Here is a 22,794-nt window from a genome sequence, read left to right as displayed (position 1 = left end):
CGTTCGTGATCCCTTGCGGCATACGGTTGAACTCCCAGAACCCAAGAGGACATACAAACGCGGTCTTCTGCTTGTCTGCTTCATCCATTTCAATCTGGTAGTACCCAGACTTAAGATCGAGAACAGAGAACCACTTGGAACCGGTTAGCATGGTGAACACTTCCTCCAGGTTTGGGAGGGCGTATGCATCTCGTATGGTTTGAGCGTTTAACTTCCTAAAATCAATACATAGCCGCACTGAGTTGTCTTTTTTTCTGACGACTACGATGGGGGATGCAAATGGGGACTCAGACTCTCGTATAATACCTGCTGCTAACAACTCCTGTAGATGTTTCCTGACAGCTTCAATGTCTTGTGGGTGAAGGGGACGAGCTCTATATTTGAAAGGAGTTCCGTCACTCAATTGAATTCGTGCTTCACTTTATCAGTGTGCCCATAATCCATGTCTGTCAAAGCAAACACTTCAGGCATAGAGTTCAGCAAGGCGGATATCCGTTCTTTCCATTCGGGGGGCAATGGAGAGTTTCCAAAATCGAAAGTTATCTGAGAACTTCCAGGCCTTCCACTCATTTCACCATTGTCACTGGTTACCGGTTTGTTCACCACTTGCTGGACAGCATGCATTTCCGCAATTACTGACCTGGGAGGGATTACTATGTCAGTCTGGGCTTCATTCTTGACTACCACAGGCAAAGAGAAGAATCGTTTACCAGGTAAGGTGTGCAACACACTAGCGACTAATAAACCACCAGGCAGCGACGATATTGTGGGAGGACTTAGAACAGTCAGTTTCTCTGATGGAAGATAACTCAGGTATACCGCTCCATCAAGAACGGCAGTGCTTCCTGCTGACACAGTTTCAGGGACCGTCCCTTTAAACGTGACACATCCCAGGGTTTCGGCACATGACTGTTGATGCCTCATATCAAGTGTCTTCAATACAGCTGTATACCCATTGGAAGTTACATTGGGGCTGACAGTCTCTTCCTGCACATAACTGGAGTAAAGTGCATCCAAGGTGTTTGTACCGACGAGAACTTGTGGTACGTTTACCAAATCCGGAACCACCAGAGCTAGCGTGGTAACCTCGGCGTCTGTTCCTAGGAACTCTTTGGGAAACAGTAAAGTTAACTCCACATACCCAAGGTATGGCACTGATTGCCCGTTGGCTCCCTCCACTTCCAGCAAAGATTCCAGAGGTTTCAAAGGGTGATGCGACAAGTTTTTCTTGTAAAACGACAATGGAATTGTAGTCACCTGGGAACCCGTGTCTAAAAGGCAGTTCACTTCGATTGTGTCGACATAGATTCGTGCAGTACACTTCATTCCAATTAGTCCTTTCGGCAGTTTGGTTTTAGGGCAATGATGCTTCGTCTCAGTCTCCATATGCCCTGCTACAGAGACTGTCTGGTGTTTAACTGAGTAGTAGTGGCTTGGTTATTTAGGTCCCACTGGGCTTGTTTTTCTCTCAACTGGCGCCTCTTCTCATCTACCTTAGAAGGGTTCGGGTCATTTTCGCAATTGATGGCGAGGTGTCCATCCTCCCCACATCTGAAGCAGTATCCAGGACGAGGACGAGTAACTGTCACTGTCACTGAACCGCTTCTGAATTGGTTGTTCTCACCCCTCCCGGTTTGCCTATACTGAACCCTTGCTGTCATCCCCGACCGATGCTGTGGTGTTTCAGGAGTTGACAACTGAGCCTTTAACTCTGCCATTTGCTTCCTCAGTCCTGCTATTTCCTTAGCTGCTGGGGTTTCTTTCGTCACTTTACCAGAGATGGATGTTCTCATAGCCTCTACTTCTGCTTGCAGTTCTATTAGTTCTTTCTTCAGCTGGATCAATTCAGGATTGTTGGAATGGTCCGGCTGGCACTTCTGGTAATTGGAGGTTTGCATAGCAGCAGCCTGAGCATTGGCTCCAGACATCTGAGACTGCATAGTGTCCATTCCTTGGACTGTTTCACCAACTGCATGAGGAGTACGGGAGTAAGTTGACATTTGATGAGTGGCAGTTCTCATTTTGGGGGCATTACCAGGTTTGTTAAATCCGAAATAGTTCCTCATTCGGTCTTCCTTCGAGGCTTGCCGGTCTTCTTCCGTGCGTATTTGTACTACCATTTCTGCGAAAGAAGGTGGGTTGATCTTTCTCTTCTCTAGCTGTAAACTGGAGATTAACTCGTTATCCCAGCATCCACGGCAGAATTGTTTTATCAGACAGCGGTTTTGCTCACTCTCCGCAATGCCGCCTCTCCTTACAGTGGTGCTCAACATAACCTGCAACCGATGCAAATAACTGGAAGGCTTTTCCCCTTGATTCTGTAGCATGGTCATGAATTTTGCTAACAGCTCATCGCCATCCTCCACAGATCCGTAAACAGACTCTAGCAAATCCAAGTAAACTGAAGGTAAAGACTGAGGACTCACATGTTTAATGACATCAGCTGCAGGAGGAAACAGACTATCCAGTATCCTCCTCGTGCGAGACAAATCCGAAATGGAGGGATCGTCTAAAAGGAATTGAACACTTGCCCGCCACGTGTCGAAATCTGGTTCGTTTGCTGGCCTTGGAACTTTCCCAGAGAACGACCTGAGACGGAAAAAGGCAGGTTGCAATGTAGCAGTGTCGTTAGTTCTGACAATGTGTTCAACTACCACCTTTTGCACGCTGGGCGGATCAATCATGTCCATGGTAAGTACTGCAGAAGGTAAAACTGTAGGAGCAGGATAGCTAGTTCTATGGCTGGATCTTTCCTTGGACAGGTTTTGTGATGTTTCAGATTCATTTGAGGGAGGGGCTACTTGTTCGGTTGTCACTTTCTGTAATTTGGCTGGGGACGACTGTCCATCCAGTGAACTGGTGCTACTGTCACGAGTTTGGGAGTCTGCAACATGTGGATGCTCCACTCTTTCATCTGAAGCAGATATGGGCGCAGCAACTGAACAGCCAGCTTTAATCCTCTTTAACTCCTCCTGGAGCACTTCTTCAATTGATTTTCCACTAGCACTAGCAATAGTTTGTAGTTTTTCCAAATACAGCTTAGTGGCACTGTCACTAGCTACGTGAGGGTAGACACAGCTTAAGGCACGCACTATGAAAGTGGTATCTGGGTTTGACGTACTGACCATTGTTACAGGCAGCAGGGGCATTAGTGCTTTCATAGCAGAGCTATAAGTAAACTCTATAATGGCATGCTGGTGGAATTCGGAGTTTGGGTCATCGATAAGAAGGTTGCGACTAATGCTACCATATCTCAGCAACCATGTTTCTAAGTCCTGATCTGTTTCAGTAAATGTTAAACCGCTGACTATCACGGCGTTTGAAACATCTACGTTCTCTCTCTTTACAATATCCATGTCGTCAATGTTCTATTAGAGTGTAAGTGTGAAATATATATGTATAGTTATATTGTCTCTTTCCGGGTTTTTTTTCAGTTTGGACTCAAAACCGAATCACTATTGCTGCAAACAATCTTCTCTCCTGGCTGGCTCTCGCCAACTTTATGTAACCTGAACCCGATGATAAGTTCACTACATCAAATTCACTAATGGACCAGTGGCTCAGAAGATTTAGATTAGCTCGAGGAGAGAGATGATGCAGCAGCAGTGAACACTCAGACCAACAGGTAAGTTAACAAATTGTAATTTTAAGTAGACCAATATAACAAAAGATTTAATGCATGAAAATTTAAATGAATTCAGAATTATTAATTTTATCCCTTTTTTTTTTAGAATTAATTCTTTGTTCAAAATTAATTCTAGTTTCACAAACCACTTAGAACAATTAGTGAAATCAATTTCTCGTTAACCCTCTAATTCACTTTTCTTTTCTTCACGGTAAATCTTCACCATCAGATTTCACCCAGATTCAATTGAAATAAAATAAACAGAACAACCAATACACAATGCGCTTACTTCACTTAAAACACTTCAAAGTATCCTGAATAAAATTTCTCTGCAATGAACCCAATCAGTTCATTAATTCAGTTCAACAGTTCAAACAGTCCATGAACTGTTCAGTTCAGTTCTGGAATCATCTTCCTGATGAAACGATTAGAAAATGCACAGTTCTGTCCTACCATTCAAAGGTGAACAATTCACTTTCAGTTTCTCTTTTCACCGGGAAACAAGATTTCGTTCTTGGGTGGCTCGCCAGTCCAACTCCACTGTAAGACATCCAAAGAGGAGTTGAGACGGTTCACAATCCAGGATTGACTCTTTAGTTCCCTCGAATACCACAGGATGGATCGCACTCAGACGGATGTTCCAGCATTCACATGGAAATGAAACACATTAAAGAAAAACAAAAAAACAAAACCAAAAAACCTGGCCAAGGAACTCTTATACAGTGTGCATCTGGAGAACAGGAAAATTCCAGATGACAATGTTCCAAAACGTCAATCTCACACACACGGCTTCTCTTTCAATCATCAGTTTTCACTGGATTTAGAGCTTAAAATCTCCCGGAGCGGCAACAACCATCTGCTCTCATCAGATTCACGGAGGAAAAGAAAAATCTAGTACGCACTACTTTCCAAAGCCCCGTGATAGCGGAAGCTCACATGACCTCACTCAAAGCGCGATCTAATTGGAGGCCTTCCAAAAGAAAGTAATACTTATTGAACATTTTTATAATATTCATATTTATGTTTTTTTTCATTTTTATATCATTAATAAATCCTTTTACAACTCATATGTGCTGTCAAAATCTTTCATTTAACTCGTAGTTTATTCTGTCCCTGCCAACCCTTATTGGTAACCTTGGTTACACAAGTGTCTCTGGTGCTGCGGTGTGCAGCACATGGTGCGTCATGGGCATACATTGGCATGACCCCCCTTTTGCACTGTGGCACCACAAGCTGTGGCGCAGTGATGGCATCAGGTGCAGAACGCTAAATGTTGTCTTGTGCACGCAGCATGTGCCGGTTGACGTCGGTTGTCTGGGGCATTGGTTGTCGGTGGGTGCAGACGGCATTCGTGGGTGGTTGGAGGGGTATGAGAGGTGGTTTCTCATAGTGTCCATTGTTTGTCATAGTCTTTGGTAAGCTGGAACATTAAGGTCAGGTTAAGCAGAGGCTCTGTGACATTTTGTCGCACTTGTGGTGAGACTAATGCATGACCTCTAAAAGTTCAGAACCAAGGTTTAATGGTTTCGCTAGGAATGTAGCATAAAGCTATGCGTTTCACGTGTAGCTAGCTAGTGAAGTGTGTCTTGTATCCTTATCTTAGCTGTGGATGTTAGGAGGCTAAGACTTATGTTGGTTCCGATAGTATTTCCTGGAAAGGGCCTATCCGAGATTAAATAAATGACTTAAGATGGTTCTTATGACTAAATTATTTCTCTGGACTTTTGTAGTGGTTCACTACGGTTTGACGAAGTGAATGATAGGGGGAAAAAGGACAGCTTTCCTATTCAAATTATGCTTATTATCAATCCTCAGGATTGCAGGGTCATAAAAATGAGTGCACTTGTTGAAAATAAACAAAATCACAAATAAAGGTGTCTCTGTTTCCTTTCTGGGCCCTATGGGAAATGGAACCACATTCCAACAAGAGAGGAAATGGAATTGAATCATATAGATGACCGAAAAGACAAGGTAATAGCTGACTGCTATTATTATTAAAGTAAAAATAAAAATAAAACGTAGGTGAGCGCAAAACAGCGGGAATGATCTGAATGTGAGAATAGTCAGTAGCACTAGTGACTAAACTTTGAATTTGCTTGGACCAACACTCCATGGTGGGTTACAGGGGTTGCGTGTTCACGACCACTCTGTGTGTCCCTTCAAAGGTTTAGTCAACATGCTGATGAAAATTCTCATTACTATACAGATTCTTCTCTAGCTACACAGTTTACATGTAGTTAAACTTAAGTTTAATTGACAGGGAATCTGCAAATTTTTGCCTACAGCGCTCAGCCAGGACTACGCCTAACTAGTGAAGGTGAAATTTAGCTGAGAAGAATTGAAAGTACGGAAAGTGAAGAATTAGAAACCATAACTGGGGTTAAAGAAAGTATTCTAGAATACTTTGCACTGTGTAAACGAAAGCTGTAATTAAGGCTTCAAGTGAATGGTGCTAACTGCTAACTGTAGAAGTTATTATTTAGCTTAGCCTAAGCTGGATGAATGCTAGGTTAGGATAACTTAGCCTAAGCTGGATGGACGCTAGGTTAGGTTAGCACTTCCTTTGACCAGTTGTTGTCATGGGAACCAGAGCATGTCAGAACAATTCAACAGTACCTGAAGAATGTCTGCACATTTTACTGAGTTATGCATGTTTGAACGGGTTAAAAGGGGGCGCCTATACTTTAAGTCTTTCAAGAACTTGATGTTACATTTAGTAAAATGCAAATGTGTTTTGGCATTTGCTAATTTTACTCATGGAACTCTTCTCTTTACTTTACACAACTTATTCTATTTGTTTACAGAGTAAGGAAATAGATTTGCTGTAAGTCAAAGCTTGTCTAAGCCTATATAGTTACGTCCCTCTCATGCATAAATGCTGGCTCTTCAGCGAGTGAACAGTTTTGATCGCTAGGTAGCTCTCTGCTACAAGTTCGATGCAGCTAAAATTTTTAGGTGAATTACATCAATCTAACAATAATTTGTAAGGCCTTTACATTGTAGAAAGGGGAGCATCACCCAGGTCTACGTATATATAACACTGTCCTGAGCTTTCTTTGTCAGAAACAGGTTTAGCAATACTGCAATTTGGTTTTCTTTAACCAAAGCAGGATAGATATCGGTACAGTTTACAAGCTGCTGAGATGAGATTTTTTTTTTTTGTCAAACAGACTTACGCTTTACTGCTGAACTTACTTATATTAGTTGGAAATCTAAGACTCTTTCACTTACAGTAGATATGTCAATTCCAGCTATTGTTTTATCTGCATTTAGACAAGCCAGCAACCAGTGATCAAAATGCTGATCGCATGTTGTGTTCCGTTTGGATCGCAATGATCAAATGCACACCTGTAGGTTTACAGTAGTTTAAACTCAGGTGGTTTTCCTACACTATGGCGTCAAGGTGACGTATGCCTTATTTGGAGCTAGTGTTTCCTGTAACCCTTCATTGTCATGGAAACTAATGTTTAGCAGTGCCAATTCAACCAGCATCTAGAAACTGTTTGTTTCAAAAGAGTCGTTCATAGTCTGTTGGCCGTTCAGATTTACAAGTCCATTTAAGATTCTTTTAAATCAGTAAAATTCTAATTTTACGAATGCAGAGTTTTGCAACTCTTTGAGCACACATTTTCATCTACTTTTACAAGTTCTATGTCCTATGCTGATCAGGGACCCTTTTTAGCAGAGTCGGGCACCAGTGTCTTCTGGTTTTGCAGTTCAAAATCATTGGGCTTTTAGGAATTCTTTCTCAGGAGGCCTTCTGTGTTAGAGGCCTTCTGCATTAGGTCACGCATCGTTGAGCAGCATTTCTTGGTCTTTGGCGAGCTGGAAGGTGCAGGGTAGCGAACTTGAATCTTGACTTGGTGCTGAGGCTGTGTACCCATGGATGGCTGCTGGAGTTCCTGGGAACTCTGTGACCTTGGAGTCTGGCTGTACGACTGCACGTTCAGCTGTCACGTTTGGGGTATAAGAGTTCGATCTTTGCTCTTAGCTTTAGTGCCGAGTCTTTCAAAGGGCTGAGCTGACATTAAAGTGAGGTCTGAGGCGGTGTCTACCAGGGCTTCCAGGCTCACCTCATTTTCCAAAGTGATGGCTAGGTAGAGTTTCCGGGCCACCCCCCTTTTCGATCAGGTTCCCCAGGAGTCTTAGCGTAGGGGCTGGTGTGGTGATAGATGGGCGGTTAGGGCCGGTCTCATGTGGTTTGCTGCGGAGGCAGGTAGCCAAAACATGGGAACTTTTGCCGTCTTGCTCAGGCTGGGCAGCTGTCAGCTGTGGTGGCTGGGTGATGCTGTCATTTTGTGATGTGACAGTTAGCTCTGTGCTCTGAGGCTGACGAGCAGTGTTCTGGTTGCCTGGTTCAGGTCTTACGCTTAGACATAGGATGTCTGTCTCGTCCCTCTTGTCTCCTTTGGAAAGTCTTTTGTGAAGAAGCTCTTTCAGCGACTTCAGGGTCTCAGATGTCTCAGATGTGGCGGCACTGTTTTTTTTTTTCTGATGTGGGTTCAGACTTGTGCTTACCAGTGGCATGTCAAGAGGGGTTCCGCTCTGGGCTGTCTGGGCTTGATGGTCTGGTCGATGGGGCTCGGCTCTTTCTGGGCCATTGGTCGGTTTCCCATGTGGCTCCACCTTTTGGGTGGTCGGGTGGTTGTTGCATGTCCCAGAATCTGTCAAAGCCCTCGCTCTGGTGTCTTGGACGAGCACCATCGCAGTAGTACTGCCCTCTGTTGGCCTGGAACGGTCTTGACTCTCTGTAAACAGGGCTATGGTGTTGTGGGGCGCCCTCTAGAGGCAGCTCTGAGTAGGGCTCAGAGACAGAGTAGATTGTGGGGTTTTTCAAAGTCTTTTCGGACACAGTCTTTTGCTTTGTGTAAGCTTCTTTTAGCTGTTGAGTAGTCATGCTATGTGGTCAGGCCAGGATGTCTAGATGATGACTCACTGTGGGGTGCAGATTTCGGAGAGACAAAGTTCTGAAGTTGAAATCATCCTCCATGCCGGACTGATTGAGGTCCATGGCTGTGATTAGTCTTTGGTCTGATTCTGGATCAGAGAATTCTTTAGTGAAGGCCTGCCGCAGCGGCTGGTAGTCCGACTTGACTGTCTCTGGTTGACGGTCGAGGAAGCTGCGCGCATCACGACTGGACGTGATTTTGAGCAGGTACAATCTGTCCCACGCGGTGACGTTGGTAATATTTTGTAAGTGAAAGTCAATGTCATGCGGGTGCCGTGCACGTTGTTGCCTCCTGCAAGGTTCGGAGTGAACATAGGGATGTTTCTGGCCAGCTTGTTAAGTCTTTTGGGAGCCATGCCGTGGTTAGTGGCTGGGGCTCTCCTGGAAAGGCTCTTCCCCCCTCGCTGCTGACGGGGGTTCTTGTGGGCTGGCTGGTGATGTTTTGAACAGTGGGCTTTCACCCCCTTGTACAGCTCTGGGTTCTTGGCTGAAAGGTGCGGACTGGCTGGTCAGGGAAACTTTGTGGTGTGCGTTTCCCCTTCCCGGTCCTTCTGCAGTCTATAAGAGGGTTTCAACTCTGTGTGAACGGTGTCAAGTTCGTGTTCGAGATCTTGTCTCTGCTGAACGAGCTTGTGGATGGTAGCACGGGCCTCTTGCGAGTTTCTTTCGCAGGCCGTGGCTTTCGAGTCTCTTTAAGTTCAGTCTCTGCTCTTTGCAAGGGGCTTCACTTTTGTCGGAGTTTCTCGTTGAGTTCCTCTCTGGTTCTTTTCTCTGACTGCACTCTTTGGTCTATGTGCAGATGAAGATCAGATAGGGCAGTTTGAAGTCTTTCAACTTCCTTCTGTAGCTCGGGGTCGTTGTCATCCTCGGCTTGCATCCTTAGCGTTGCAACTTCGTGCTCCAGGGCGATGCGGCTCCTTTCGTAGAGACGTGCTTGTGCGATGAGCTGGCAAGTGAGGTTGACGTGTCTGACCGGTCTTTGTCGTGGGAGCTTTGGCTTGGTTTGTGCGCCATCAGCCTGTCCACGTCTGCGATGCTCTTGGCTCGGGGCTCTGAGTCACTGGCGACCTTGGTCAGGAATGGAGGTGTCATGAATCTCAGCCATGTCTCCAGGTTGTCCCAGCGGGTTGTGGGACTGTAGGACCGGAACATACTGGCTTCACTGTGGGCGAGACACACACAGAGAGACCAATGGAACTGAATTGCCCCTTGGGGATTAATAAAGCTATCTGTATCTGTATCTGTATCTGTATGCAGGTTCGTTCTACGTTTAACAAGCTATAATACGGGCTATGCCGCGTATGAAAATTTTGGTTAACTGATGCCGACAGTTAAATCATTTGGTGGGACAATTTGGGTAGGTCAGCTTGGGCCTGAATAAAGATTTTTAACGGGGCGGTAGCTTAGGGGTCACCTGTTGATGCTAACGGCTTGGTTGTCAAACTATTATTCAGCGTTCCTTGTTGTCTCAGATAGGTTCTGTCTCTAGGTGAACTGAAAGGAACAGAGCACAACAGAAAAGAGCAATGGCAAGATAGCAAAGTTTGAAGTAACATGCAATCATCCAAGATGGAAAGGTCTGTAATGAAATGGCGTTAATAGTACACAGGAAGTGTTACAGGGGAAGAGGAGGCCTAAGCCTGCGGTTTGTGGCTAGGAGAGTAGGAGGGAGCCATACACTTCAATGACCGGGGGAATCTCTAGATTCTGTGGCCAATACTAAGTGATGGATTTAATACCTTTTCTAGTTTCCCTGGGGTGAACTGAGGTCATTCGGGTTGGAGTCAGCATTGTGGTTGGTCTTTCTGTCGTCCCCAAACACTTGACAGCAGTGTCCCGGGCCCTTCCGCATATCTGTACCGATCTGTGCCCTCACCCAACTCGGCCTTGAACACAACCGGCAGTGCCAAATTGGTGATGTCGTGTTGCGGGCCGCACCAACGGAGAAATACAGGAAAGTCCGAGACTCGTGCTCAGTCAGCGCTGGTGACGCAGGTCAGACGAACCAGCTTGCTGGACCCCAAGCAGAGATGACTGTCAAATCACCACAGCACGAGAGAAATTTCTACCTACAAACACAAAACAGGATGAAGGACAAGTGAACCTCAACGTGAATTAAAGCTCTCTCTATCTAAATCAAATTGAGTGTCTATTTTTTTGTAGAAAAATCATCAAAGGCAACGGCTTTACTAAAATTATGGTTCAAACAAAAAGGGAATTATGACAATGTTAATTATCAGAACAACCTAGCCTCCATTCAGAGAAGAGATTAAGTGCAGCAGGAAGAGCACAGGAGGAAGCAAGCTGTAGTGGCGCGTTTGGGCCACAAAGGGTTTGGGCCACTTCCTCTTAGTGGTCTTGGGCCACTTCCTCTTAGTGGTCAACCTGGCTGACAGAGAACTTGATTTAAATTGCATTCAAACTGGTTTAAATACAATTCAAATCAAGTGTATGCATAGATGTTAAGTAACTCCTAGAATAGTAAGGATACAGTTGTCATAACGTATCAAATACATAACGTAACGTATCAAATCAAAATTATTAAAAATAATTTGAAAAAGGAAATATAGAAATAAAGCCATAAAACCATTCCCAACAGGAAAGGAGACTGAATTCAAATTGATCTTGAAATTTGTTTGTTTCAAACCAAATTTGAATAAGTGTAGGAAATTAAAGGTTGGCATTATATTTGATGATGATCACGACTACGGTGAGGTATCAATGCTAATAACCAAAATAAAACCAACTGGGAGAAAGCCACTTCAGAAAAGAATGATGTTAGGAACTAAGTGATGAGCTGACGTAGAGGGGCGAGGCCACAAGGGGCGCATTCCTCCTAAGTGGTCATCAGAAACTGCTACTAACTTTTAAATTTTTAATTCAACTGTGGTTTGAACCAAATTCAAAATAAGTGTACACAGTCAGGAGTGAAATCATGTCAGAAAAACTGGAACTTGCACATGCATTGAAAGTTAGAAGCACAATTTCAGAAATTCACTGGAAAAATCTGAAATTGTGATGAGAGAGATTGTTTAGGAAAGGACGACCTCGTTACTAGTGTCCACGAGATGGCGCTATTTCGCTCATGGAGGGTAAAGTCAGGGGCCGGTGCGTAATTCGAGAACTGTCAAGCACTTAGGCCTAGGGCTGCCCTCTAGGGTTTGTCAGCGGAATAACAACCAGCCTGCTTCCATGTGTGATTCAAATTTGAGCCTGCAGACGCTTTGTTTTCTGTAAGATCACACTTATCCAAAATAAAATCTCAGCGGGTTTTTTTTTTTTCGGCTATATTTCACAAAACGGCGTGGCAGGAATTTTTTTCTACACACACACATAGGGACAACAGGAATTAGGCATCGGTTTTTCGATTCCCACATACAACAATTAGCGCTATGATTCACACGTGTTCGCTTATGAATTTTAAACCTCGGCGGGTTTTTTCTATTCGACACACGTGTGCACGGAAGGATTTCTTCGCTTCCACACACTAATATGGACAACAGGAATTATACGTCTGTCGTTCGGATCCAAATAACATTTAGCACCATCAAATAGCACTTATGATTAAAAATGTTTTTAGGTTTTGGATTTTTTTTGGTATATGGTCTATATTTTAACAAACACGTCTGGCGGGATTGCTTCGCTGCGTCGTGCAAAATAAAACAGGAAATATTCGTCTGTTTTTCGACTCCCATGACATATTATCAAATAGCACTTATGATTAAATATGCTTTAGGTTTTTTACAATTGAGTAGCTACGTCAATGTTTAACCAGGTTACATGTTACTTACATGTTAATAAAACTCCCGATAAGGGATGATATGTCATTTTACCTGCATGCATGTCTGTGTATCCTTGCACTTAACCACAAGTTGATTGCAATTAACTACACGGACCACGTCTTACAAAATTGGCTAAATTAATTAGCTCAATTGTCAGACTAATATTTGTGGGAATCCACAATATCATCTTACTTTATAGGATTTCAGGAAAAGCAATTCTGTGGCCACAAGAATTGGGTTTCCTGCCCTATAAACACATACTCTTTAAAGTATCTTTAATTTGTAAGCTTGTTGCTATAAGATCTTTTGACACTTAAGGGACTTGAAAATGAGCAAAAAGGCAGTACATCAATCAAATGAATATAATGAATTTAATAAGGCAGAACTACTTATGTATTTACTACGGTTACATGGGATATATGTATTTACAAACATAATAAACAACAAAACACGATAAGGCATCGATGAACGAGAAATGCATAGAGTGTGGACAATGGAAACACGTGTGAGAGGGGAAGAGGGAGAGAGAGAGAGAGAGAGAGAGAGAGAGAAAGAGAGAGCATTGGCAACATTCACCCTGACAGTCCCCTGTCTGTAACAACACGAAAACATCATCTTAATGCTTCTTAGAAGCTCTATAAAGAGATATACTTAAGTTTCTGGGTCTCTCTGTGTCGCGGCATTTCTGCTCGTGCGTGAGCGGAGTCCTTTAGGAAGCGTCACTGGGTGCTGCTTGGCGCGCGTGTTGAACGGAGTTTCCAAGTCTTTGCGGTAACATTACCAAAGGAAATAGTTCGGCTAAGTTCGTTTCACTTTGTGGAAGTGAACAGAGTCGACTACGGAAAACAAAACTTTGACTAACAAAGAAAAGAAATAAAGATCTCTACGGGGAAATCACGCGTAGTTAACGTCACATCTTTGCATGGCTGGTGAAGAAGCGTGTGTGCGTCTCTCGCCACGTGGTCACGTGCGCGTGTTTCTCCTTCAAAACGAGTGTGCGCTCGTTTAAAGCTCCCTTGTAGATGGATTTGCTGAAGAGACATGTCATGCGGTGTTCTTTTCACACGTCGATTGGAATTAAACACGGAGACTTATCTAAGACTGAAAAACACAAACTAGACTAGAAACAAATAAGAGAAAGGCGAAGAGCTCGCCCGGAGGCGAGACGTTACATTATGACACAAGGACAGGCGAAGTAAGAGCGCGATAAACTGGTATTCAGTCCTTCTGAAGACCTGACGTTTCCGCCTTCTTTGGAAGAGGGTCCAATCAGGAGCTGTCCCTTTGGAGGGAGATTTTATGACCCTTTGTGGTATAACCAGGCATTTAAATCTCTAGTTTCATTGGGTTTTTAAGAGAAGAATCTTCACAATTATTATAATACTAATGTGTCACAAAGTTTAGCAAAATGTAATGTCAATTAACAAATGGGGAATGAAGATTGGAGTTTATCGAGACCAAACTTGCCACAAATGGATTTGGTTAAACATTAGTTGGCAAAGTTTAAAACATTATCGCATTAGAGTTGTCGAGAAACATAGACCAAACCACAAAAAGGCAACTCATGAAATAGGGAACTTAGATACATTGTTCATTCAATTCTCAAGTGGATATATAATAGCATATATATATATATATATATATGAATACAGGATTCATTTCTCCTCCTTGGTTAGAATTCAGAGAGAGCCACAGTTCTGTGAACATTCCTTTGGGTCGTAAACGCTGTTATCTAAGAACACCAGTGATGTTAGTTTTGGTCTCTTTTCACTCCAAAGACGGAAAACATAGTAAACTATATTTTACTGGATATTACTGTACGTATTCTGATTGATCACACCGAAAGCATTCTGGAGGTGTCCAGAACTATGTGTTCAAGTTATGGGAATAGACAGTTATATTTAAAATGCATAATGAAGGTATTTATAATTCACTTTAAGCTACGATAAAATCATAGTCATTCCAATGTGACATGGGCAAATGGACACACATAAAAACACATTGAATATATCTGGTTAAATGTGTTTTAAAGAAAAGAAGTTTCTTTTCGCTTTGGAATCCACTTCCTTTGGGACATTCCGATCAGTCATAAAATATCTTGTAATCGGACACCACGCTCTGTCCTGAGTGTGGTCTTCACTGGTGGGGGAATGTGTGTGTGTGTGTGTGTTTGGGTTAATTTACATTCAGAGATTTTTGGTCTTTAGCAGGATGTATTTAGTTATTCAGATTCACCCACTTAGCCCAGTCCTTACAACGTCATCACAACAAACGGCAGGTGCGCCTATCTAATCTCCGCTCCCTTCCTCGGTCTTCTCAACCCATCACAAAGCAACATCACCTGAAACTGGCCTTGCTCAATACCCGCTCACTCAACAATAAAAGTCTAATTTTAAATGAATTTATAACTGACAATAACCTGTATTTCCTTTGTATCACTGAAACTTGACACAAACCTCTGGACTATTTCTCACTCAACGAAACCACACCCAAAGGATAAACTTATATGGACAAACCTCGACACGAGGGGCGGGGAGGTGGTGTCGCTGCTGTCTACACAAAGGATATTAAAACATCCAACATATCCATCCCTGCTGCTCAGTCTTTGGAACACATCACTTTCAAACTCTCTGGTCCCACTCCTCTGGTAACTGCTGTAATCTAACGCCCTCCCAAACCAAATCCTTCCTTTCTCTCTGAGTTCTCTGACTTTTTAACTGTTATTGTCACAGTGTTGGTTTGTGTTTCCCCAGGTGTCCACTAGAGGTCTCTTTCCCTTACTGTCACCATTCATTCTGGAACTGCATTTCCCACAATCCTTTGTCTGTTCTCATCACTCATCATTGCACGCAGCTGTTTCTTATTACATTGTTTAGTTCTGTGTATAAATACCCTGTCTTTGTCAGTCCAAGTCACGGAGTCGTTGTGTTAGATGTCCTCACACTTTATGGTTGGTTTCTTGTCTGTTCATGTTTTGTTTCTTGTTTTTGGACTGCCTGATTATTTGGATTTGACCCCTGCCTGGAAGACTACGATTTGGATTACCCTCAAATAAACTACTGCTATTGGATTTTCTGCCTCCTGTGTGTGTTACGTGACAGAACGACTCCGTCACAACCTAAATCCAGCGGTATGTTTTCAAACTTCTCTTCCCCAGCCACTGAGCGGGAGAGGAGAGATTATTTTGAGGGAACCCGCCTAGTCATTTTTCGTGGGACCCGGGGAGGTCGCAGAGGAGGAGGTGGTAGAGAGGAAGTTCAGCACCACTCTCCACCTTGGCCCTCCTTCGACCCTGGGGACAGCACAGAGCCAACATCTCACCGTCGCGGACGGAAAAGGGGGAAGAAATGCACGTCTACCAATTCAGAGACTGTTCACGTTCCGTCTGCCCAGTCAGAGACTGTTCACGTCCCGTCTGCCCAGTCAGAGACTGTTCACGTCCCGTCTGCCCAGTCAGAGACTGTTCACGTCCCGTCTGCCCAGTCAGAGACTGTTCACGTCCCGTCTGCCCAGTCAGAGACTGTTCACGTCCCGTCTGCCCAGTCAGAGACTGTTCACGTTCCGTCTGCCCAGTCAGAGATTGTTCATGTCACGTCTGCCCAGTCAGAGAATGGTCACGTCCCGTCTGCCCAGTCAGAGACTGGTCACGTCCCGTCTGCCCAGTCAGAGACTGTTCACGTTCCGTCTGCCCAGTCAGAGACTGTTCACGTTCCATCTGCCCAGTCAGAGACTGTTCACGTTCCGTCTGCCTTCCTGGACCTGGACTATCTGGAGCGTCTGGCTCGGATCCTGGACATGCCTGTGTCTGCTGTTCCAGAGCCGGAACCAGTGTCTGCTGTTCCAGAGCCGGAGGCAGAGCCAGTGCCCGTTCCAGAGCCGGAGGCAGAACCAGTGCCCGTTCCAGAGCCGGAGGCAGAACCAGTGCCCGTTCCAGAGCCGGAGGCAGAACCAGTGCCCGTTCCAGAGCCGGAGGCAGAACCAGTGCCCGTTCCAGAGCCGGAGGCAGAACCAGTGCCCGTTCCAGAGCCGGAGGCAGAACCAGTGCCCGTTCCAGAGCCGGAGGCAGAGACTTTGCCGGTTCCAGAGCCGGAGGCAGAGCCAGTACCCGTTCCAGAACCGGAGGCAGAGCCAGTGCCGTCTGCCTTATTGGATCTGGACTATCTGGAGCGTCTGGCTCGGATTCTGGACATGCCCGTATCTGCTGTTCCTGAGCCGGAGCCAGTGCCTGCTGTTCCTGAGCCGGAGCCAGTGCCTGCTGTTCCTGAGCCGGAGCCAGTGCCTGCTGTTCCTGAGCCGGAGCCAGTGCCTGCTGTTCCTGAGCCGGAGCCAGTGCCTGCTGTTCCGGAGCCGGAGCCAGTGCCTGCTGTTCCGGAGCCAGTGCCTGCTGTTCCTGAGCCGGAGCCAGTGTCTGCTCCGGAGCCAATGTTTGTTTCTGTGTTTGTGTCTGTCCTTGTGGTTGTTACTGTCCTTGTGTCTGTTCCTGAGCCGGTGTCTGTTCCTGAGCCGGTGTCTGTTCCTGAGCCGGTGTCTGTTCCTGAGCCGTGGCCGCCCGAGTGGTCGTCTTCGCCCTGGTCGTCACCGCCATGGCCACCCGAGGGGTCTGCACCTCCCTGGCCGCCCGAGGGTTCGTCTTCGCCCTGGTCGTCACCGCCATGGCCACCCGAGGGGTCTGCACCGCCCTGGCTGCCTGAGGGGTCGTCTTCATTCTGGTCGTCACCGCCATGGCCGCCCGAGTGGTCGTCTTCGCCCTGGTCGTCACTGCCCTGGCCGCCCGAGGGGTCTTTACCGCCCTGGCCGCCCGAGGGGTCTTCACCGCCCTGGCTGCCCGAGGGGTCTTCACCGCCCTGGCCGCCCGAGGGGTCTTCACCGCCCTGGCCGCCCGAAGGGTCTTCACCGCCCTGGCCGCCCGATGGGTCGTCTGCTTCGCTCTGGCCGCCCGATGGGTCGTCTGCTTCGCCCTGGCCGCCCTATGGACTGTCTGCTTCGCCCTGGCCGCCCTATGGACTGTCTGCTTCACCCTGGCCGCCCGATGGACTGTCTGCTTCGCCCTGGCCGCCCGATGGACTGTCTGCTTCGCCCTGGCCGCCGGCTAAACCATCACCCCCTGTCTGTTTCCTTTCATGGACCTGGCCCCCCATCCCTCCCCCTGATCCTCCACCGTTCCACCACCCTCCTGGACTCTTGTTTTTTTTTTTTTTGTGGGTCTTGGAGCGTCTGGTAGCCGCTCCGTAGAGGGGGGGTTATGTCACAGTGTTGGTTTGTGTTTCCCCAGGTGTCCACTAGAGGTCTCTTTCCCTTACTGTCACCATTCATTCTGGAACTGCATTTCCCACAATCCTTTGTCTGTTCTCATCACTCATCATTGCACGCAGCTGTTTCTTATTACATTGTTTAGTTCTGTGTATAAATACCCTGTCTTTGTCAGTCCAAGTCACGGAGTCGTTGTGTTAGATGTCCTCACACTTTATGGTTGGTTTCTTGTCTGTTCATGTTTTGTTTCTTGTTTTTGGACTGCCTGATTATTTGGATTTGACCCCTGCCTGGAAGACTACGATTTGGATTACCCTCAAATAAACTACTGCTATTGGATTTTCTGCCTCCTGTGTGTGTTACGTGACAGTTATCTGCCATCTCACTTTTTGTTCTGCTTCTGGGAGATTTCAACATTCACATCAACACTAGCTGTAAATTTGCCACTGAATTCCTGGAACTGCTACACTGTTCAACTTCACTCAACATGTCAACTTTCCTACCCACAGCCGTGGTCACATCAGGGATCTGGTCTGTTTTCGACTGGTCTCACCATACCTCACCTCTCCAGCTCTAACCTTAACATCTCTGACCATATGGCAATCACCATGAACATTGATCTCCCTATCTTGACCAAGAACAAACGCACAATCTCCTTCAGAAATCTTAAATCCATCTCCACTCCTGCCCTTTCAGCCTCTCTTGTCAGCAAATTATCCCCCCCAATGTGGGTTGCCCAATTTTCCAAGTTAGAGAAAAAGCAGCTCATACAAAGATCTTGGATGTCACAAGCAGACAAAGAGACACATAGTCGGCAGGGTTCAACCTGCGCGGGGAGACCCCAATGGATTTCAAGTCCATCACCTTAACCTCTCGGCCACGACTACTCTTGATAGTAAGTCACATGCTATTTTATTTCTGGATGTGAGCAGCAGAGGACAACCATCAATGTGGATGTTAAATCCTGTTGTACTCGTTACATCATAAGAAAAATGGCATCTAAGCTAATTTTAGTGTCTTTGTTTATCCGAAGGTTTTCCCGCAGCCTGCCGGATCCAGATCTGACGAAGGACCTTCGCCTGGACCCGATGATAATGCAGTGCTGAAGTGCCAACTAGCCTCTCCCTATGGAAGATCCCTATACCACTCTACAGATAAAGCATTGCAACAACGTCTTCACCTACACAAAAACCTGCTCACTTCAAGCTTGAAAAGAGATTTGGGTTGCCCAATTTTCCATGTTAGAGAATAAAGCAGCTCGTACAAAGGATGTCACAATTCCTCTCGCAAAGAGACAAGGAGCCACATAGTCGGCAGGGTTTGAACCTGCGCAGGGAAACCCCAATGGATTTAGAGCCCATCGCCATAACCTCTCGGCCACAGCTACTCTTGATAGTGAGTCACATGCTATTTCGGTTTCTGGATGTGAGCAGCAGAGAACACCGGGGCCAACCATTAATGTCGATGTGAGCAGCAGAGTATCCACTCAGCTAACATATTGTGTTGGCAAAAAGGAGTTCAACTACGTCTTCACCTACACAAATACCTTCTCACTTCAGGCTTGAAAAGAGATGTGGTTTGCCCAATTTTCCATGTTAGAGAAAAAGCAGCTAATACAAAGATCTTGGATGTCACAAGCAGACAAAGAGACATGTAGTCGGCAGGGTCCGAACCTGCACGGGGAAACCCCAATGGATATCATGTGCATAGCCTTAACCTCTCGGCCACGACTACACTGTGAGTGAGTCACATGCTATTTTCTTTTCTGGATATGAGCAGCAGAGAACACCAGGGCCAACCATTATTTTGATGTGAGCAGCAGAGGATCCACTCAGCTAATATATTGTGTTGGCAAAAAGGAGTTCAACTACGTCTTCACCTACAAAAATACCTTCTCACTTCAATCTTGAAAAGAGATGTGGGTTGCCCAATTTTCCATGTTAGAGAATAAAGCAGCTTGTACAGAGGATGTCACAATTCCTCTCGCACAGAGACAAGGAGCCACGTAGTCGGCAGGGTTCGAACCTGCGCAGGGAGACTCCAATTGATTTCAAGTCCATCGCCTTAACCTCTCGGCCACAACTACTCTTGATAGTAAGTCACATGCTATTTTATTTTCTGGATGTGTGCAGCAGAGGACAACCATTAACGTGGATGTTATATCCTCTTGTACTCGTTACATCATAAGAAAAATGGCATCTAAGCTAATTTTAGTGTCTTTGTTTATCCCAAGGTTTTCCCGCAGCCTGCCGGATCCAGATCTGACGAAGGACCTTCGCCTGGACCCGATGATAATGCAGTGCTGAAGTGCCAACTAGCCTCTCCCTATGGAAGATCCCTATACCACTCTACAGATAAAGCATTGTGGAATTTTCGGTTCGCGTACCTACCCGAAGTGATCAAATAAAATTCTGCATCAAAATTTATAGGCAAGACAAGAAGTTTGTTTAGGCATGGTTTGTAGGGAATTACAAACCTGCGCACATATATTCAAACCCACATAACTATAGAATCAATTTTTAATGCGCATGTGAACGAGATCAGCGTCTATCACAGGTTCGTGTTTAAAGTCTGTTTAGAGAGAACGGTGTAATCTTAGCGGCCCCTAATTTATTAACAAATGACCATTTCGAAGTGAATCAATCTAAACTAACTTTAGCTTGAAATAACATTATTCAAGAACCACTATAAAACCAAACCAATCTCTGTTACCTTAAATTATATGTTTATCTCTGTAAAAAGCTGCTTTGAAACAATCTACATTGTTAAAAGCGCTATATAAATGAGGATGACTTGTCTTGACTTGACTTGACTTGGATGTGAGCAGCAGAGGATGAACACCTCCCTCAAAGGCTGGGAAGAGGACAAGAAGTGATTAGGGAATGTATGCAACAAACTGTCAGATTTTCACCCAAACAGGGATTTGAACAGAACTTACCTTAAAGTGTTAATCCTCCTTAAACAATGCTTACTTGAGGCTTGAAATGAGGCCATTTTCCATGTTAGAGAAAAAAACAGCTCTTAAAAAGCACCAGGATGTCACAATTCCTGTTGAAAAGAGACAAGGAGCCACATAGTCGGCAGGGTTCTGTAGTGTTACAAATTTATTAAATGTTTTCATTTAGGTTCCAATACAATAGTATATAAACTGAGAAAGTTTGGTAGACTGAATTTAGCATTTGAAGTATAAATGATGACATCAGAATAATCAGTAAGAGATTCGTTGCCAGTGCTGATCTCTCTGTTATAAGTCAAGCAATTCAGGTGTCGGACATTAGCTTTTGTCTGTATGCACTTCCTGGCCATTAAGATGGGTGATACAGTCGGGCAGATTTCTGAAACTGTCACCTTTTGCTCTAATGGCTCTCGGAGCCACTGTCCCAGTCGGTGAAGAGTCTGGCTGATTGGATTAGGATATTTAAATTTGAATCACACTGTTATGCTGACGAGATCAGGGCTGTGGAACTTCCGGTCAAGTGCTGATTCCTGTACTTCACATTTACATGCTTTGTTCAGATTGCCTCCCCCCTTTTATGTAAATCCCTCCCCCTTTGGAAGGCTAAAACACTGTGTTTTTAGATATTGAGTTATACTTGGTGACTACAGCGATGCCACAGCAATAAAGAACTCTGCTTAAAATATAGTCCCAAGTCTCCTGGTCTTTCGCTTCTAAGTCTTCTACACTGAAGAAGGAAAAAGTTCACAACAGTTCGAACCTGTGCGGGAGACCCCAATGGATTTCAAGTCCATCACCTTAACCTCTTGGCCACGACTACTCTTGATAGTGAGTCACATACTATTTTCTTTTCTGGATGTGAGCAGCAGAGGATGAACACCTCCTTCAAAGGCTGGGAAGAGGACAATAAGTGATTAGGGAATGTCTGCAACAAAACCTCTCGGCCACGACTACACTGTGAGTGAGTCAAATGGTATTCTCTTTTCTGGATGTAAGTAGCAGAGGACAACCATCAATGTTGATGCTAAATCCTGATGTACTCGTTACATCATAAGAAGAATGGAATCCAAGCTAATTTTAGTGTCTTTGTTTATCCCATGGTTTTCCGACAGCCTGCCGGATCCAGGCCGTTTCCAGATCTGACGAAGGACCTTCGCCTGGACCTGATGACAATGCAGTGCTGAAGTGCCAACTAGCCTCTCCCTATGGAGGATCCCTATACCACTCTACAGATAAAGCGTTTTGGAATTTTCGGTTCGCGTACCTACCCGAAGTGATAAAATAAAATAAAATTCTGCATCCAAATTTATAGGCAAGACAAGTAGTTTGTTTAGGCATGGTTTGTAGGGAATTACAAACCTAAGCACATATATTCAAACGCACATAACTATAGAATCAATTCTTAATGCGCATGTGAACGCGATCAGCGTCTATCACAGGTTCGTGTTTAAAGTCTGTTTAGAGAGAACGGTGTCGTCTTAGCGGCCCCTAATTTAATAACAAATGACCATTTCGACGGAAGTGAATCAATCAAAACTAACTTTAGCTGGAAATAACATTATTCAAGAACCACTATAAAACCAAATCAATCTCTGTTACCTTAAATTATATGGTTATCTCAGTAAAAAGCTGCTTTGAAACAATCTACATTGTTAAAAGGGCTATATAAATGAGGATGACTTGACTTGACTTAAATGTGAGCAGCAGAGGATGAACACCTCCCACAAAGGCTGGGAAGAGGACAACAAGTGATTAGGGAATGTATGCAACAAACTGTCAGATTTTCACCAAAACAGGGAATTGAACCGAACTTACCTTAAAGTGTTAATCCTCCTTAAACAATGCTCACTTCAGGCTTGAAATGAGCCCAATTTCTGTCTTAGAAAAAAAAGCAGCTCATACAAAGATCCTGGATGTCACAATTCAAAAAGGCAAAAAGGAGTTCAACTACGTCTTCACCTACACAAATACCTTCTCACTTCAGGCTTGAAAAAAGATGTGTGTTGCCCAATTTTCCATCCTAGAGAATAAGAAGCTCATACAAAGATCTTGGATGTCACAAGCATACAAAGAGACACATAGTCGGCAGGGTCCGAACCTGCAAGGGGAAACCCCAATGGATATCAAGTGCATCGCCTTAACCTCTCGGCCACGACTACACTGTGAGTGGGTCACATGCTATTTTATTTTCTGGATGTGTGCAGCAGAGGACAACCATCAATGTGGATGTTAA

The 22,794-nt window shown here is 44.9% G+C and overlaps 2 non-coding genes across 2 annotated transcripts; both read right to left on the bottom strand.

Moving 5' to 3' along the window:
* Positions 1–18,411: 18,411 nt before the first annotated feature.
* On the bottom strand, positions 18,412–18,492 carry trnas-uga (transfer RNA serine (anticodon UGA)). The gene has a single exon. It is a non-coding gene; the product is annotated as a tRNA-Ser (tRNA).
* Positions 18,493–19,609: 1,117 nt separating this feature from the next.
* On the bottom strand, positions 19,610–19,691 carry trnas-uga (transfer RNA serine (anticodon UGA)). The gene has a single exon. It is a non-coding gene; the product is annotated as a tRNA-Ser (tRNA).
* Positions 19,692–22,794: the final 3,103 nt, after the last annotated feature.

The sequence above is a fragment of the Siphateles boraxobius genome, unplaced genomic scaffold (genome assembly GCF_051911475.1).
Source record: "Siphateles boraxobius isolate OS27281-9 unplaced genomic scaffold, OSU_SipBor_1 7, whole genome shotgun sequence".
NCBI lineage: Eukaryota > Metazoa > Chordata > Actinopteri > Cypriniformes > Leuciscidae > Siphateles > Siphateles boraxobius.
Note: the sequence above shows the minus strand (reverse complement) of the source record. Positions and strands in the feature narration are given on the sequence as shown.